At 29.9% G+C, this 16,882-nt stretch overlaps 1 long non-coding RNA gene and 1 pseudogene across 1 annotated transcript; both read left to right on the forward strand.

The window, feature by feature from the left end:
- Positions 1-1,979: 1,979 nt before the first annotated feature.
- LOC107952313 (cytochrome b-c1 complex subunit 8-like) lies at positions 1,980-2,447 on the forward strand (annotated as a pseudogene).
- Positions 2,448-12,668: 10,221 nt separating this feature from the next.
- LOC107952592 (uncharacterized) lies at positions 12,669-16,379 on the forward strand. Its single transcript, XR_001698855.2, has 5 exons — positions 12,669-12,902; positions 14,538-14,624; positions 15,586-15,806; positions 15,902-15,987; positions 16,158-16,379. It is a non-coding gene; the product is annotated as an uncharacterized lncRNA (long non-coding RNA).
- The last annotated feature ends 503 nt before the right edge of the window (positions 16,380-16,882 follow it).

The raw sequence follows: 16,882 nt of genomic DNA on the forward strand, positions 1-16,882 counted from the left end.
TGGAAAACTAAAAATCCACTTATGATGCTATTAATTTTTTTAAAAAGTAAAAATAAATAAAGTAAAAGGTTAAAATAATATTTCAATTTAAAAAAAAATTAAAAAGGAAATTATTCATTACCTCTCGCTATGTATCTCTTTATTTAGTAAAAGCGAGCCAAATAACCATGTAAAAAGAAGTGAAAAAGGGGAAAATGCAAAGTAAAATATTGACTCTCGTGCTCTTATACACCATGTCATCAAATAGTGTTGAGAACTCGAGCTAACACACCTTGTTTCATTTTTATTAAATTAAAATATAAGTTTAATTTTAAAATTTCAAAATTTAATAATTGTTTTGAAATTTAAGCATATAAAACAATGTGTTTAAAAGGAAACATACTAACTAAATTGCATTTACCGAAATAAAATGGCTACAAGACTAATGTCCAAATGAAATCATCAAGCAGATAAAATCCTTTCTGAGGCGACAACATATATGGCGGAGAGTATAGCGCTACTACCACAAATAAACAATGAAGATGAGAAAATTGGCTAGGAGTATGTAGTGCTCATCTTTCCCTGTTTAAAGCAAAATGAAAAACAAATAATCATAGTTATTGATATTTTATTGGTGTATAATTTTATTAAAACCAAAATATTTCAAACCAATATAATGAGGACTATCATAAAGAAAATGCAACTACAAAAGGCCAACACAACTCCTAATATCGGTCTCTGAACTGTAGGAGGCAATGTTGACACATAGAGTCGTGACAATAAATCAATATTTGTTGACCAAAGATAGATATCCGGTCTATTATAAAAGGTAATTATTATGAAACTGTTGATGCTAATGATGGTGCCGACTAATTTTTCCTTTCCAAATTTTGTGATTGTAGTAAATGTTTTCGTCCTAAGGACATCATAATAAAATAATCAAAACAAACATATCAACAAATACTTATCATATCTAAAAAAAATTAGGCAAAAAAAAGAAAAGAAAAGAAAAGCTTGTCTAAGATTAGTCAAAGGGTTTGTTTAACTTTTGATTTTTTATTCAAGACTTCTTTTAACAGTTTATTTACTTTTGTCAAGTAAGTATTTCTCTAGTAACTAGTGAAGCTAGATTACTTAAAATATTCTCTCCAAACTATTATTTATCACTTGTTATTCGGGGTTTTGGCCTTGATGGTTTATCCATGCATATTCATTTCCTAATTTCTAGTTCAAGATTCTAATAGAGGCACTTGGTTGGTTGTGCTTTCAACTTTATGAACATTTCTGGTTTATTCATGCACAAGCTACTATCTATCAACTACTTAGAAATTCTTAATTAAAACTCTTCTAAATTTCACAAATCAAACATAAAATAAATAATTAATTTATAGGAAATATCAATTAAAAATCAAATCCAAAATACATACCCAAAAACTCGAGATAAAATACATAGTGCAATAATCTTCCAAGTCAATTGGAGTCTTTGACCGGTGCAAAATTATTTTTTCTAATGGAAGAAGTCAATTTATATATCGATAAAAAATAGCATATAAAGTATCAAATTAAAAATTTCAGTCAAGCATCTAACATCTAAATTATAGACAAATACATTAGTTACGTAGAGGAATATTTAAAACTTTCTTTTTATTCGAGCTCCGATCATAAAAACTACGTTTTTCATACATGTTAGTAAAGTCAAATTCGATGATAATAAACAAATGGAATTAACACCTTAATCATATATAGCCAAAAAATTGGGTTCACTGAAAAATGGCAAGAAATGAGAAGGATAATTTCAGTTAACACATCTACTACAGATAAATTAAAGAAGTGCACATTCTTGTCTTTCATTGCCATCAAGATAGTTCCCTCTTCATTTATCTCACAATCTTAACCAAAACAATACGTATCAGTCAAACAACAATAAGTGGGTTACGAGAAAAGGTGGAAAAAAAACTAATATAATTGAAAATTTAGAGAAGAATATATAGCTGAAAATGATGGAGAGATTGAAAAAGAGATGTCGGAGAAGAGTTAACAAGAATTCTTGCTGGGAAAACAAAGGAATTAGTGGAGGAAAAGAAGTGTGAAGTAAAGACAATTGCTGGATTGATGAAAATAAGAATGAGTTGTTTCAAACTGGTTTGAAAGGGAGGCCAGAGTTTATTAGTAACTTATCATACTTAAATGGGATCGAATAATGCAGACATCTAGATTAGTTTTGATAAAAAAATCCCAAGGAAAATAGGGAAACAACAGGTGAAGATGAGGGCAGTGGTATACGCTTTGTCGCCATCCCAACAGAAGATTATGAGTGGTTTGTGGAAGGATCTGTCGAGCAAGATCTTTCACAAGGTTTCCAAGAAATGATTAAGTGCTACTCTCCTCCTTGTTCCTCTTGTTGGAACTTACATTTATGTCCACAACTTGAAAGAAAATAAAAGGAAAAATTAGAGCACATGTATTAAAACGTCAGGAAGCCTTTAATTCTTTATCTATTCTATTATTTCTTTTTTACTTTAATTCTTTTTCTCCTCTATTCTTTATTTTCTTCTATTGTAATTTTTTTCAACAAGTTTTGTAATATGCATTTGGAGCAAAGATTGATGAATATATTTTAACATTATCGTAGTGTAACGGTGAAGCGTTTGAGGTTTTTTTTTCTTTTCTTTTTTTCCCCGAAGTGTGCATGGGGCCAAGCCGGGTTTAACTAAAATTTTAGGCCAGTTTGTTAGGCTCGGACCCGGTTCGGCCAAAGAAATGGATCTAAAATTTTGTTCAAGCTCGAACAGGATAAAAATGTTAAAAATAAAGCCCGATCCGGCCTGTCCATATTAATTTTTATATTATTTTTTATATAATTTTAAAATATATATAATACATCAAAAATATTAAAAACATCAATATAAATATTTCTCAATAAATTGAAAATAAATTTTAAAAAATATGTATACTTAAAAAACACTAACATAGATGTAACTTAACAAGCAAATACCTATAAAATAATAACAAAATTAACAAATATCTTTAAAATAATAACAAAATTAACAATAAAATAAGTTTTATACTAGACCTGATCATGGGTCTGGCAATAAAGGCCTGCTCGAAATGTAGGAGGGTTTGGGCAAAAATATAGGCTTGAAAAATGGGTTCGAACAAAAAAAAGGCCCGTTTAAAAAAAGGGTCGGGCCACGGGTAAGGCATTTTTGGCCCAAGCCCGGCTCGAATTTACTAAAGGTCAAAAAAAAAACTACTCTTTTTTTTTAATGTTATTTTCTTGTTGTTTTCTCCCTATTTTGCTACAATTTTACTATTATGTTGCTACTATTTTATTGTTATTGTTTGGATATTATATAAAACTTATTTTATTGTTAATTTTGTTATTATTTTATAGGCATTTGTTAATTTTGTTATTATTTTAGAGGCATTTACTTGTTAAGTTGCATTTCTCTTAGTGTTATTTAAATCTACATATTGTTTAAAATTTATTTTCAATTTGTTGGGAAATATTTATTTTGATGGTTTTAGTATTTTTGATGTATTATATATATTTAAAAATAATATAAAAATTAATACAGGCAGGCCGGATCGAGCCTAGTTTTAGCATTTTTATCCTCGTAGGGCTTGGGCAAAATTTTAGGCCCATTTTTTGGGCCGATCCTAGGCCTAGTAAATGGGCCTAAATTTTTAGTTGAGTCCGACCCAAACCCGACCCGGCCCATTAGCACCTCTATTTTATACAATATCCAAACAATAACAACAAAATAGTAGCAACATAATAGTAAAATGGTAGCAAAACAGTGAGAAAATAATAAGAAAATAATATTTAAAAAATAGATTTTTTTGTCCTTTAGTGAATTCGGGCGAAGCCCGGACCAAAAAAATCTTACCTGAGGTCCGGTCCTTTTTTAAACACGCCTTTTTTTTTGTCCAAACTCATTTTTCAAGCTTATATTTTTATATAAACTCTCCTACATTTCAAGCGAACCTTCGAGTCGAGCTATATAAAGGACTTTGCGCCTAGTGCCCTTGACCACACACACTGACCCAGCCAGTGTTCTCAAAGGCACAAGGTTCACTCTAGACACTAGAATCCTTACATTGCCTAAGATGAAAAATATGTGCTTGCCTAAGCAAAGTAAGGCGCAAGTGCATGTGTTTTCATGTGTCTCTCTGTGTGTGTACATATAAAATATGCTTAAGATATACGATTATCATCCATAAAACATGCACAATTTTCTTTTTCTCTTGTTGGTCAACATGCATGATTTCCTTATGATCCTATTTGTATTGCTGTGAATTCATAATGAGAAGCAGAAAGATGTTAATATGTTATCCCTTTCTCACCAGTAAATTTAATTAACATCCCTTTCTCACCAGTAAATGTACATCTAGTGAAAAAAAAATGTATGTACATCTAATGAAAAAAAAAGTTCAAAATAAATTAGATTAATGAGAGCTTCAACCAAAGTGCTTCTTTTAATGTCTAACACCTTAACAAAAAGTGTGCCTAGGCATACCAAGCAAAGGCCTAATCAAATGCACCTAGTCCAAAAACATCCAAAGCGTCTAATCAACTTTGTCTTATGAACCGTTAGGTAAAGTTAGCCTTCAAGAAGATAACATAGGTTAATTCTTGTTGTTTAAGTTTTATTGATTGTGGTAAATGTTATATAAATGTTCAAAAAATTTACTTATAAACTTTTCCTTTGATCTTTTCCAAGGGATTATCCAAGAACAAAATTTCTAAACTGAAGTATATTCAACAATTACTATGCTATTTATAAAGCTACTAATGTCTCAGAAAATGTAATATAGTTGCATTTCTCAAAATTCTATTAAAGTTTAGTATATGGAGTTGCATGTTTTGCTCGAGGTTATTTCAATTTTCAAGCAATACTGCATAACAGTCTCCAAAATCCTGAAATCGACTACATTGGAAGCTAACAAAGGAATCTAAAATCATGATGCCTTTATCTATCTTTTTTTTTTTTTAGTCTGGCTTTATTGGATTTTTTGACCATTTTGTATTTTATTGTAATTTATTGAAACATATATTTGTGCATGTATTGTATTTGTAACTCTATTATATTTAAATTAATGAAATTTATAAAAAAAAATCCTCATTTAGTAAATTCAAGCAAATAATAATAATAATAATAATTTTAAAGATATAATGGATAATAAATTTGAATATGTTACCTAGGAAAGTAAATCTGAATAGAATCCCTTATTGGAGGATTTGGATAATTTCACACACTAATAATTAAACAAAAATGGAAATTTTTTTAATAAAAAGTATGAGATTAAAATTTTAAAGTTGAAAAACGCTAAATAACATATATGTTTTCGAGAAAATACATAATTTCATTAATGAGAATAAAATTCATTCAGTACCATTCAACTTACTATAGGCTCCTCAACCTGTATTCCATCCTAACTGCCTGGTTCTCATCCCAATCTTAGCCAAGCTGACATTTACTTAAATATTAATAACATTTTTAATTGATGATTTTGATAAAGAAATAATTATAGCAATGATTTTTCCCCAAATAATATAAAATAATTAATTAATTATTGAAATAAGGTAAAAAAAATTAATTACTGAAATAGGTATTTGCAATAGTAATCGGTTGATGTCGCCTGACCAACCAGCGACACTACCCCACTTTCCTCTAATTATTGTCATTGTGTCAGGAAGCACCAACGATATTTTAAATACATTTTTAGTTGGCAAATTAATAATTTAGTTTTTTTGGTTAGATGGTTAAATGTTTGTATTTTGTCTTTGAGACCTAAGTTCAATTCCTCTCTTACTCACATTTGTATTTTTTATTTCATGTTGTTACAAGCTTTGTTTAAATTTTAATTAATATTTTTAATGCATTAACTCTTTTGATTAGATGATTAAATAATTGTGATTTTATGATTGAATCTCAAGTTTGATTCCTATTATAAATATTTTAATATATATTTTTATTTCATGTTGTTTTAAGTTTTTTTTATTTTTAATTAATAATAAAAAATAAAATGTTTATAAGAGGAATTGAATCCGGGACTTATGAATGAAATTATAATTATCTAACCTGTCACATCCCAAAAATCGAGTTAGAATAATCAGGTTTGTGAAAACTGAGAGTGATCATGTCCTGATTTATAAGGTTATCATTGTGCGTTGTAGATAAACTAAGGGTTTGAAATGAATATCGAAATTAGGGTCATAAATAATTAATTAAAGTATTAAAATAATATAATTATGTATTATTATATTAATTAATCTAATACGAAACTTGATTACGAGGTTTAATTTGAAAATAGTGTGTTTTAATAGAGTCGGGACCTAATTGGAAAAGGGTGAAATGTATTAAAATATTAGTAATGAGACTTAACTATGAGTATTAATTATTATATATAAACTAAAATGGAATGTGCTAAGAACTATAAAGTTAAATAAGTTAATAAAAAAATGAAGAAATGTGTAAGCTAATAAAGAATATGTAAGTTGAGCCCGAAATAAATATATACAATTAAGTGACTAAAATAAATAAGAAATAAAATATAGATTTAGTGGTTAGACATTAGTGCCTCCTCTTTAAAATTCAAGGTTTGAATCACTTTTCTCCCATTTTTTTCTTTTTATTTTCAGCAACCTAGGATAAAAGCCAAACTAATATATATACTATTAGGGATAAAACTTAACAAGAAATGGACAGCAACTCAATAGTTAAGTGTTAATCTCTCTCTCTCTCTCTTGTGATCTTAGGTTCAAATCCCTCATTCCTTTTTTATTTCATAATTTCACTGAAGAAACTATCAGGAAGTGGGTAATAGCTCAGCAGTTAAGGTGTTAGTTCCCCTTGAGAACCAAAGTTGAAGCCTTTTCTTCTTCTTTTTTCATTTTAATTTCAAATTTTCGGTAAAAATATTGGAAAAAAATGCAAGTGAAGCCCCCAAAAATTTAGCCACTTCTTTCCTAACTAGAATTCATATCTTACCCTTCCTCAATTTAGTCCCTACTTGATCCCTGAATTCATCCTATAAGTTTTTATACATTTAATTGATCTTTGCATTAGTATTTATATGAAAATTCACAATTTATATGCCTGAATTGCCACTGTTATTATGTATTTATTGGTATTGAATAACTGAATCACCATGGTGCTATGAATAAAGATGTGATATTAATCATGCCTACTGGTAAGTGTTATAGATAAATTGTGAGTGTTAACACTATTATCATCCCACTAAATACATGATGAACATGTCTATTACTAGTGATTGAATGAAATAAATGTTAAGCATGCCTAGGATTTTTGCATTATTATATTCTAAAGTATGTCATATTGCATTGCATGGGGCGAGATGATTTGTATAGAGAAAAAATGACAGTTTTAATAATCTGCAAACAAGTGGTGACTGGTCCATAAACCTAGTGACAATTCATTTAATCTACAAACATGTTATGCACTAACAACTAGTGACAGTAACTACAAATATGTGCTTCGATCATGAACCAAGTGGCAGCTTAGCTGCAAATATTTTTATTTAAAAATATTGTAGGTTTACCCACAATTTTTACCAACTGACTAGAAACTTTTATCTGCAATTATGTTGTGTATCCATAATAAGTGGCAATTCATCTGCAAATCAGCGGTGGTTCATCCACAAACCAAAGTGAAATGGTAGATGAGTTCTGGGGAACCCGTAAGTGAGGAGTGTAGCGAAGTTGGGTAGGACTTTTCTAAATTTGAAATTGCATTGTCATTCATCAAAATGTGCATATAAAATTGTGTTTTCAGAAATAGTGTAGTGAAGTGATATTATGATAAACAATTAATCTAGAGTGTTTTATGATTGTGGTTATTAATAAAATTGCTAACCCACGTACTTTGCTTATGATTTTTGTTTCAATTTTCTTCTGAACGAATCTACACTAAGCTTTATGGCTCACTCCCCTTTTATTTTCACTTCTACAAAATAGCCCACCAGGTTAGGACACAGACACAACAATCTTAAGGCTCGGCTCGAATTGAAGTTTTATTAATATATTTATTTTTACTCTTTATTATTTATAGTTCCTATTATTTAAGAACTATAATGTTTTATTTAAATTGTGGCACGGGACTTAGTTTCGGGTTTATTTAGGGCATACATGGTATATTTAATGCTATTAATGCTTGAGTTTTATATTATTTTACAATGCATGAAACTTGATTTTCATTAAAAATACGTTAGCATCATTTTTCTGCTGAATTGTTGAAAAATGAGTTATTTTTAACGAGTAGATAATTTATAAGTCAATCGGTTGTGAATTAATTATATTATTCCATAAGAAGGGTGGTAAAATGCTAAGTTTTTTTTTTCGAAAATAGACTAAGTTTTCCAAAAAGTTAAACAAATGTTTTAACACGACTATTTTGTAAACTCCACCAGCTTAGAGATGACCAATGTAATCTTCTGGATTCGTGCTTGATGTTTAGACCAGGTTGGGAGGTTACATAAACATTTAATAATAATAAGCCAATGTATTAAAAATATTAATTAAAAAATAATAAATTTAAAATAATATGATGTAAAAACCTGATTTTTAATAGTGTCGGAAATAGTGGTTCAAGGCCACCAAATCTGACGAGTAAGCTTGTAAATTTTACTAATTAATATTTACGAGTCAGATATGATTTTAAAAAGATTTTTGGAATTAGTAGTTTATGTTTTATAATGATTTATTAGGTTTGAGGAGTAAAATCCAAGGTCAAGTGGTTTTAGAAAATGAGGTATCGAGACCTCGTTTCTATAAATTGAGCCGTAAATATTTTTATAAATATTTACGGAGTGTCAATAAGGTGGTATTAAAGTTTCGTTGAAAAATTTTAACGTTTCAATAATTTATTAATTAAAAAGGACTAAATTGACAATAGTGTAAAACTTGCTAATTATAATAATTGAGTACTTAAATGACATGATTAATAAATAAAGAAGGACTTAGGTGGTAAATATGCCTAAACTAATATAGTTGGACAGCAACTTGAATGGAAATGATAAAATAATATAAAACAAATGACAATTTTGTAATTAAACGGACATTAACATAAATTAAAGTGAAAGTAAAACATTTTTATTTCATTTCTTCTCCAACATTCCAGCGAACGCCATAGCCATGGGAAGGTTTCTATTTTTGGCTTTATTCCTTTACAAGTAAGTTCAATTTAAACATGTTTTCAATAGTTTTTATGTTTTTGAGATTGTTACAATTAGATTAAACTAAATTTTATTTTAATTTTTGATGTTGTTAAAGATTTTGGATGTTTCCATTGATAAATCTATATGATTTTTCTATTCTAAATGATGAATTTGAGATATTAGTTGCTATTTAAAAATATTTTATTAAGTGATTTTGATAAATTTTTCGATTAAGGATTTATTTGTTAAATAAAAAATATAAGGGTTTGTTGTGAAATTATTGCAAAAATGGGTTGTATTGAATGCCATGAATATTCAGCTAGCATGAGTTTGCATTAAAAATGGTTAATTTGCATGATTTGGGCTTAGGGACTAAATTGAATAAAAGTAAAATTTTAGGGGTAATCTTATAAAAATATCAAAAATGACCAAATTGCATGAAATGAATTGTTTTATTATTTAAATTAATAAATTGAATGAAATTATTAATTTAGATTAAGATCGGGTAGAAAATCGAGGAAAATAAAAAATTTATAAAATGCCCCTAAATCTTGGTATTTCTGCAATTTAGCCAGATAAATTCATATGAACTGTATTCTGTATAATTTTGATTAAAGTGAATGTTAATTGGTGATGAGTATTATATATATTTATGTTCTATTGTTGGAATTGAATTATTATTAGAAATATACTATCGAATTTAATACTCAGTTTGGATTGAACGCGGGATTTGAGTACATTCGTAAATTGGTGTATGGTGGTATTGAAGGGAGACATCGACATATTACCCAAGTAAATCGGGGTTCAGCATTTGTTGCAAACTCTATGTTTTACTTTCTATTTGGAGTGATTTGGGTAGATCAGCTCTTACGAGCTTCTGTTCAGCTCTTATAAGCTTTTGTTAGTGTGTTTTGGTGGACTAGCTCTATGAGCTTCTGTTGATGATGTACTCTTATCTATAAGTCATTGAAAGGTAAATTTTTTAATAAATTTGAACGATTTGTTAATTATTGAATATTGACTCGAACATAAATTAAAATGAGATATGTTGTGACTAAATGAGATACTTGAGTTATGTACTCATGAATTGAGTATTGAATGGCTAATGCCAATGAATAAACAATTGTAGTTTGATATGTGAATAACTATTTATATAGAAACGTGTGAATTGAGACATTGTTAATCAAATAAAAGATGTTAGCATGTGCAATTTGAGTATTTGACACTTTGTCATTGAATTGATTTTAAGTTGGTTGAATGGATTGAAATTGATATATATATTGAATATATTGATTACTTGAATTGAAATGAATATTGGTTGTATTTGAAAAGTGAATTGAAATCCTATTAACTGTATTGGGCTGAGTCGGATATAGATGGCATACCATAGAATTAGAAGAGTTTAGTGATTTCTTCGACTTCGAGTCGATGAGACACTGGGTGTCAATTTATTACTTCAGATTTATTCGAAAGGCATTGGGTGCCAACTTACTTTGGTTTAATCGATGAGACACTAGGTGTCAATTTACTACTTCGAATTATCCGATGAGGCACTAGGTGCCAAACTGGTGTGTTTGGTTGGATCCGTGTATCCGTCCAAGTCTGAGCCATGTTAATAGGGGTAATTAAATAAAACGGTACTATGATTGATATTGGATGATATTGTATGAGAATTGAAAATGGGATAATGATTTGAAACATGAAAATGAGTTATATACATAAATGTACTAACTTGTGTATTGATGATGGTGATTAGGCTTATGTCAAGCTTGAGATTATGATTGATGTATATGCTTATGTCTAGTACTATACAAATGAAACGGTAAGTTCATAATTGAAAAGTGATATGATGAAAAAGGGATTGAGGAGTTGATTAATGTACTTATATTTGAGAAATTACTTATGTTATGGTTGAACTTACCTATATTATGAATAAATATATTAATTAGTTAATTGATATTGTTATTTAAGTTTATGTTTAATAAATAGAATGGAAAATAAGTAAAGAAAGCTTTTCATAGTTTTATGAAAAGGTTAATGATGGTGTATAATGTTTATAAAATCCTATTAAGTTAGAAATGAATATAGATATGATGTTGATAGACTTACTCATTTATGAGTTGGTGGTTATGTAGTTGATAAATCTTAAGCCATTGATATAACTTTATATTTAATATATAAAGTTTATTATTGAATTGTAATATTATGTTTAAATTTTGTACGAGCTTACTAAGCATTCATTGCTTACGTAGTTGTTTATCCTTTATTTCACAGATTATCGGAAGCACAATTGGGTTGGAAGCTTGTCAAAGTTATATCACACTATTCGTCGGTTCTATTGATACTTTTGAATGTTTTTTATTTTGGTTATAATGACATGTATAAGTTATTTTGATTAAATGTTGGTCTATATGTGTTTTGTTAAGATTAGTCATATATTTGGCTTTTGTTTTGGTATTTTAGTATGTGCATGATTTGCCTTATAATGTTGATGTGTGGAATGATGAAAGACAAAATAGTAATTGAAAATGCATATGAGGTATGTTTTATAGCTTAATGTGAATTGGTACTATGTTATAATAAGTGTATATGTATTTTATGTTATTGAATAAGTGGTACAACTGGTACCAAATAGTAAGTTTTAGTAAATGATTTACATGTTGTGTAGTAATACGATTCAATATAAAAGTTAGTTGATTACTTGGTTTCATGGATTATATGGTTTAAACATAATTGTATTGGTCATTTAAGGTGCCTAAGGGCATATTGATTTTATGTGAATTTACTACTTGTTTAGGGATTGATTTTAGATGCTATAATATGACTTGTTTATATACAAAATGTTGAGTTAGGTTGATGACCAATTGGGTGAGAAATGTCGCTTAGAAAATAGCTTATTTTTGCTCATACGGGTATGGACACTGGCTGAGACACGGCCGTATGTCCTTATTTTAAATACCCACACGGCCTGAGACACGGGCGTGTCTCCTGACCATGTGAGTCACATGGCCTGACCACACAACCGTGTGACCCCTACAGTGCTAAAAATATTAAATGTTTCTAAAAAAAAGTTTTGAGTTTTTGATTTAGTCATAATTTGTTTCTAATGAGTATTTTGAGCCTCGATGGCTCATATAAGGGACAATATGTATGATTTGATTGGTTTTTGACATAAATGCTATACGTATGAAATGTTTGCATTTTTTGTCTGTTTGATCTGTAAACATCGGTAATGCTCCGTAACCCGACTCCGACGAGGGATACAAGTTGAGAGTGTTACATATGAAATAAAAAAATGCAAATTGATGAGATAAATGCTTGGTCTCGCATATGTCATTAAGTATAAAATATTTATATTTTGTTTTATTAAACTAAGTTAAGGGTCCGTTTTTTTAGAAGTAAAACATTTTTCGAAAAAGGTTTTTCGTCTTTTCCAGTGTTTGTTTGGCTGAAAATATTTTCCTAAGGTAAAATCAATTACAAAACATGGGAAAAGAAGCCTGGAAAATGTCTTAACCTTTCTAATTCAGTAAAACATTTTTAGGAAAATTAGAAGCCAAAACCGATCTTCCCTTTCCTTTTCCCTTCCTCTTCCGCTTCCCCTATCCTTGACACTTGATCTTCTGCTTGCCATCAGCCAACACCAATTCTCAACACCAGACACTGGCGTTCATCAAAGTTTTTCCCTATCTTCGACTTTCGTTGTCAAAATCTGCACTGGCGTTCATCTTCCTCTCTCAAAGGTAAGAACGAAAAAATTTGAAAGCTGAAGTTCTACTATTTTTTACAGACAAACAGGACCATAAAACAAAAATCCTCTAGTTCTAGTAATGAAACAATTGTTCACAATTTGATTTCTCCATTTTTATTTTGTTTTTGTTTCAGTTTCAGTCCTTCTTTCATCATATATCCAACAGATTCCTTGAGAATGAATTTTCTTCATATTAACTTAAAAAAGAGGAAATCCCAAGCAGAATGTACCATACTCTTCATTATTGATCTTAAATTATCGTTTTAAATTACTTACGCCTATTTTACTTTGTTTCACCTTTCTTCTTTCTCCTATTTCTGTTTTAGCAGGTTGATTTCTTTCTACTATCAACTTTTTAAAATGAAAACAATGTATGCTATTTAATACATGAAAGAACAATGTCTGTTATTTAAATTATTACATCAGAAGTAGCAAGATCCTAATTGGCAGGAGAAATTGCAAGTATGATACCGTTGGGCTGCAATGAGGAACAAGTATAGCATAATTTTTTTTCCTTTTTGGAGAAAGTATATATTCTACATGTTAATAAGCATTAGAAACAAACACTAATTTAGGCATTAGTAGACATCATAAATGCTAACAGATTGCATGTTTATGAACAAAAAGTTGGAAAGAAGAATCGGATGAACAATAATTAACCAAAAACTTTCAATTAAGATAGGTTTACTGTATGAAGAATAAGCAAGAATCTATCAATTTCTGCCTCTAATTACCTTTTCAATAAATGGTCGAGCAATAATTAAATTTGTATATTATACCTGTAGTCACAAAATTAACGATAACGATACATCTTAGCTTCCATCACTTGTGGCTGCAGAGATAAACCAGTAGAATTCTAATTTTCTATTATGCTTTTGAGTGATACAAGAAAGAGAAGCTTTTTGGAACAAAAATTAACTAAAAATCTATTTACAAAATTCAAGCACCATGTCAAGTTATAAACTTTTTCTTTTCTAACTCATGTTAACCACCCTACCAGACAATTCCTTCTTTATCTTAGGGAAAAAAAGACCCTTTCTTCTAATTGAAAATGTGATTGAATGATCTAAGATTCTAAACTACACAATACCCACAGCACTAGGAGCATCTAAATCTTGCAGTGTAATTAAGAAGTGGGTACAAGATTAAACTACAATAGAAGTTAGTCGTACCAACAAAGGAGTAACACAGTACATCTCCATATAATGTAAAGCCGTCCCTTTGTTCTCTAATTTTCTTTGAACACCTTTGCCATGATCGACTTTTCATACTCCTCACTGGGAAGAAGCACCTCACTGATACTACTTCTTGAGTGTTATGTGCAAGTAATGTGAGATTTTCTTTTGAGTTTGAAAGGTTGTGGAAGCATTTGAAGGCCCTTTTATAATAAAGAAAGCAGTCAAAGATATGAACATGTGGTGGGAAAAACGATTTTAATACGAAGATGTCACATGGTGTGCAATTTTACCAACAAACAAAATGCATTCATCCACAGTTAATAAATTGTGCATATGTTGCCCTCTTGCTGAGCTTATTTCACTCAGGCTTGGCATATGTTCTCAGTACATGATCTGTTGTATGGTTTATTATTGTATTGTTTCTTATAGATTCTAGTATATGATTGCAGTTCGTAAGGTTTCTTGGGCAAAGGCAAACCTCAACCATACTGCTCAAGGCTGCTGCCATTACTGGTGTTTTCACTGTTATGCCTACAGTAAGTTAAACCTTAACCTTTCTCTTATTGGTTGTTCTTTTATTAATACCAGTGAAAGCACACAATAATGAATTTTTTTTTTGGGTGCAAACAAGGTACTTAGCCTCCAACTTAGGACCTCTAACCCAAATCTAACCTTACACTTACTATTTAAGTTAAGCCTAAGTGGCACACTGTAAATTAGTTGAAAAGTGTTTTCTAGAGGTACAAGAAAGCACGTTTATGGCTTAACATGCTTTTGTTGACCTTTCTTGAAATCTTATTTTCTGTTTTCCTTTTGTTTTCCAATGATGGTTAATGTGATCATGAAACCTTTTTATGATGGTGGAGTATAATGAAAATGGAAAAAGATTGTAAACAATTTTTGTATTCAAGTTGAGGAAACTAGTTCGAACGCAGATAAGTATTGAAGTTGTATTTATACCTTTTGGTTGTAACTCTTCCATTTTTTCACATTAGAGTTGTATTGTCATTTGATTTAGTCTTGAATGTTAAGAGTAGATAATAGATATTTATTATTCGAATATTTATCACAGTTTTTTGGGCCATAAACTATTGATCACAGTTGAATATTTTTATAGATAGGGATTAGAAATTGAGTAACACTGGTATTGAATGCTAGAATTAGGGAGGCCTTTGGATCCTAGTATAATAAAAAATAATAAAATCAGGTTGCTAGAGGGTTAAGACATGCCCAAAAATGGTGAAGACTGGCCTCTAGTCAGTGACATGGTGGCTAATAACCAAATACTACTTGTCTTCACCTTAATTCAGTCCAAGGAAGCAAGCGAATGATTATTTACCAGTGGAACTACATGGTCGAAAATCAATGTAAACCATATATATAAGTATATATATGTATATATGTATATCCATTATTAATTAAGTTTTAGACATCGACATGGTTAAGGAAAAGCGAAAAGTCGAGATAACACAGAGTGGTTGAATACGAAATTGGCAGATAGGGACAACGAAATGCAAGTAGGAAATTGCCCGAACAGGGCAGAGTCGTCAGGTCTAGACGACAAGACTAAGTCGTTGGTATTGGTAAATTACTTTCATTCAATGTCAAGTAAAGAGAAGACATGCGAGGACAACTTTGGAGATCTGATTAACATGCTTCGTACTTGCTATGCAGCTGTTGGTAACCGTTGGGCTAACTCTGTAGCTGTTGATTACAAGGTTCCTTTGTTCACTCTTTAAGTTGCTAATTGTTTCTTATTAATTCAGTTCATTTTCTTTGAAATCTGAAAATATTCTTGTTTTGGTTCGCACAGAGGAGTGAAGGAGGAGGATCATTCCAAGCTATCGATACTTTGAATGGGAAGCTGTTATAGGATGTGATGATATCCATGCATGTGTGGTAAGTCAAAATTACATTTTGCAAATGAATGTAGTTCTTAGATTAATATAAACCATATTCTTATACTTATTTTGAGCTTAAATATTTGTGTCCAACCCCACTCTTAAATATCTGCAGACCTTCGAAGTTAGGTAGACAGTAAAAAAATGTGGTTTGTTTTGTGATTGCAGGCTAGGTCAACTTCAGGTGTCTTTACACCATAAGGTGGATTCCAGGTAGAGGATGTGGCACAAGATTTCAGACTACATCAACATTTTAAGCACTGAATTCACTCTTATCGTAAAAGCACAAGTTGTAGACATTACATAAATATATGTATGTATGCTGAGTTTCATGAATTTAATAAAATTTACAAATGAAATTTCAATATGCTCCTATAGCATATTTTTTTCTCTGATTGTCTGCTCTTATACCTCGATTGCTTTTTTATTAATTCTTAGTTTTAAAATACGGATGATAATATTACGACACTCACCATTGATGATGGGGAGGAGGAGCCATGGTAGATTAATTTAGGGAAGTGGCTACTGCATTTGCCTATGATTACGAACATGGCTTGATGGATAGTTTCTTGTGGTGTAATACTCCAAAAATTTTTACAGTAAAATATTATCCATGATATAGTAAAATAAGGAAATAAAGTGACAAAAAGAGAAATTTTGAGTTATGTCAATATTGGGAAGTATATTATGATATATTAATTCAAGAAAGGACTAAATTGTAAAAGTGAAAAAGTTTTATTGCACAAGAGTAAATACTCAAAATTTGAGGGGTTAAAGTGTAAATATGAAAAAGTTGAAGGACCAATAGTGTAAATATTTTAAGGGTGGAATGATCTAGAAACTAAAGAAAATGGATGAATTAGGACCAAATTGAATAGATAAAGAACTATGAG

The sequence above is a fragment of the Gossypium hirsutum genome, chromosome A11 (assembly GCF_007990345.1).
Source record: "Gossypium hirsutum isolate 1008001.06 chromosome A11, Gossypium_hirsutum_v2.1, whole genome shotgun sequence".
Classification (NCBI taxonomy): domain Eukaryota; kingdom Viridiplantae; phylum Streptophyta; class Magnoliopsida; order Malvales; family Malvaceae; genus Gossypium; species Gossypium hirsutum.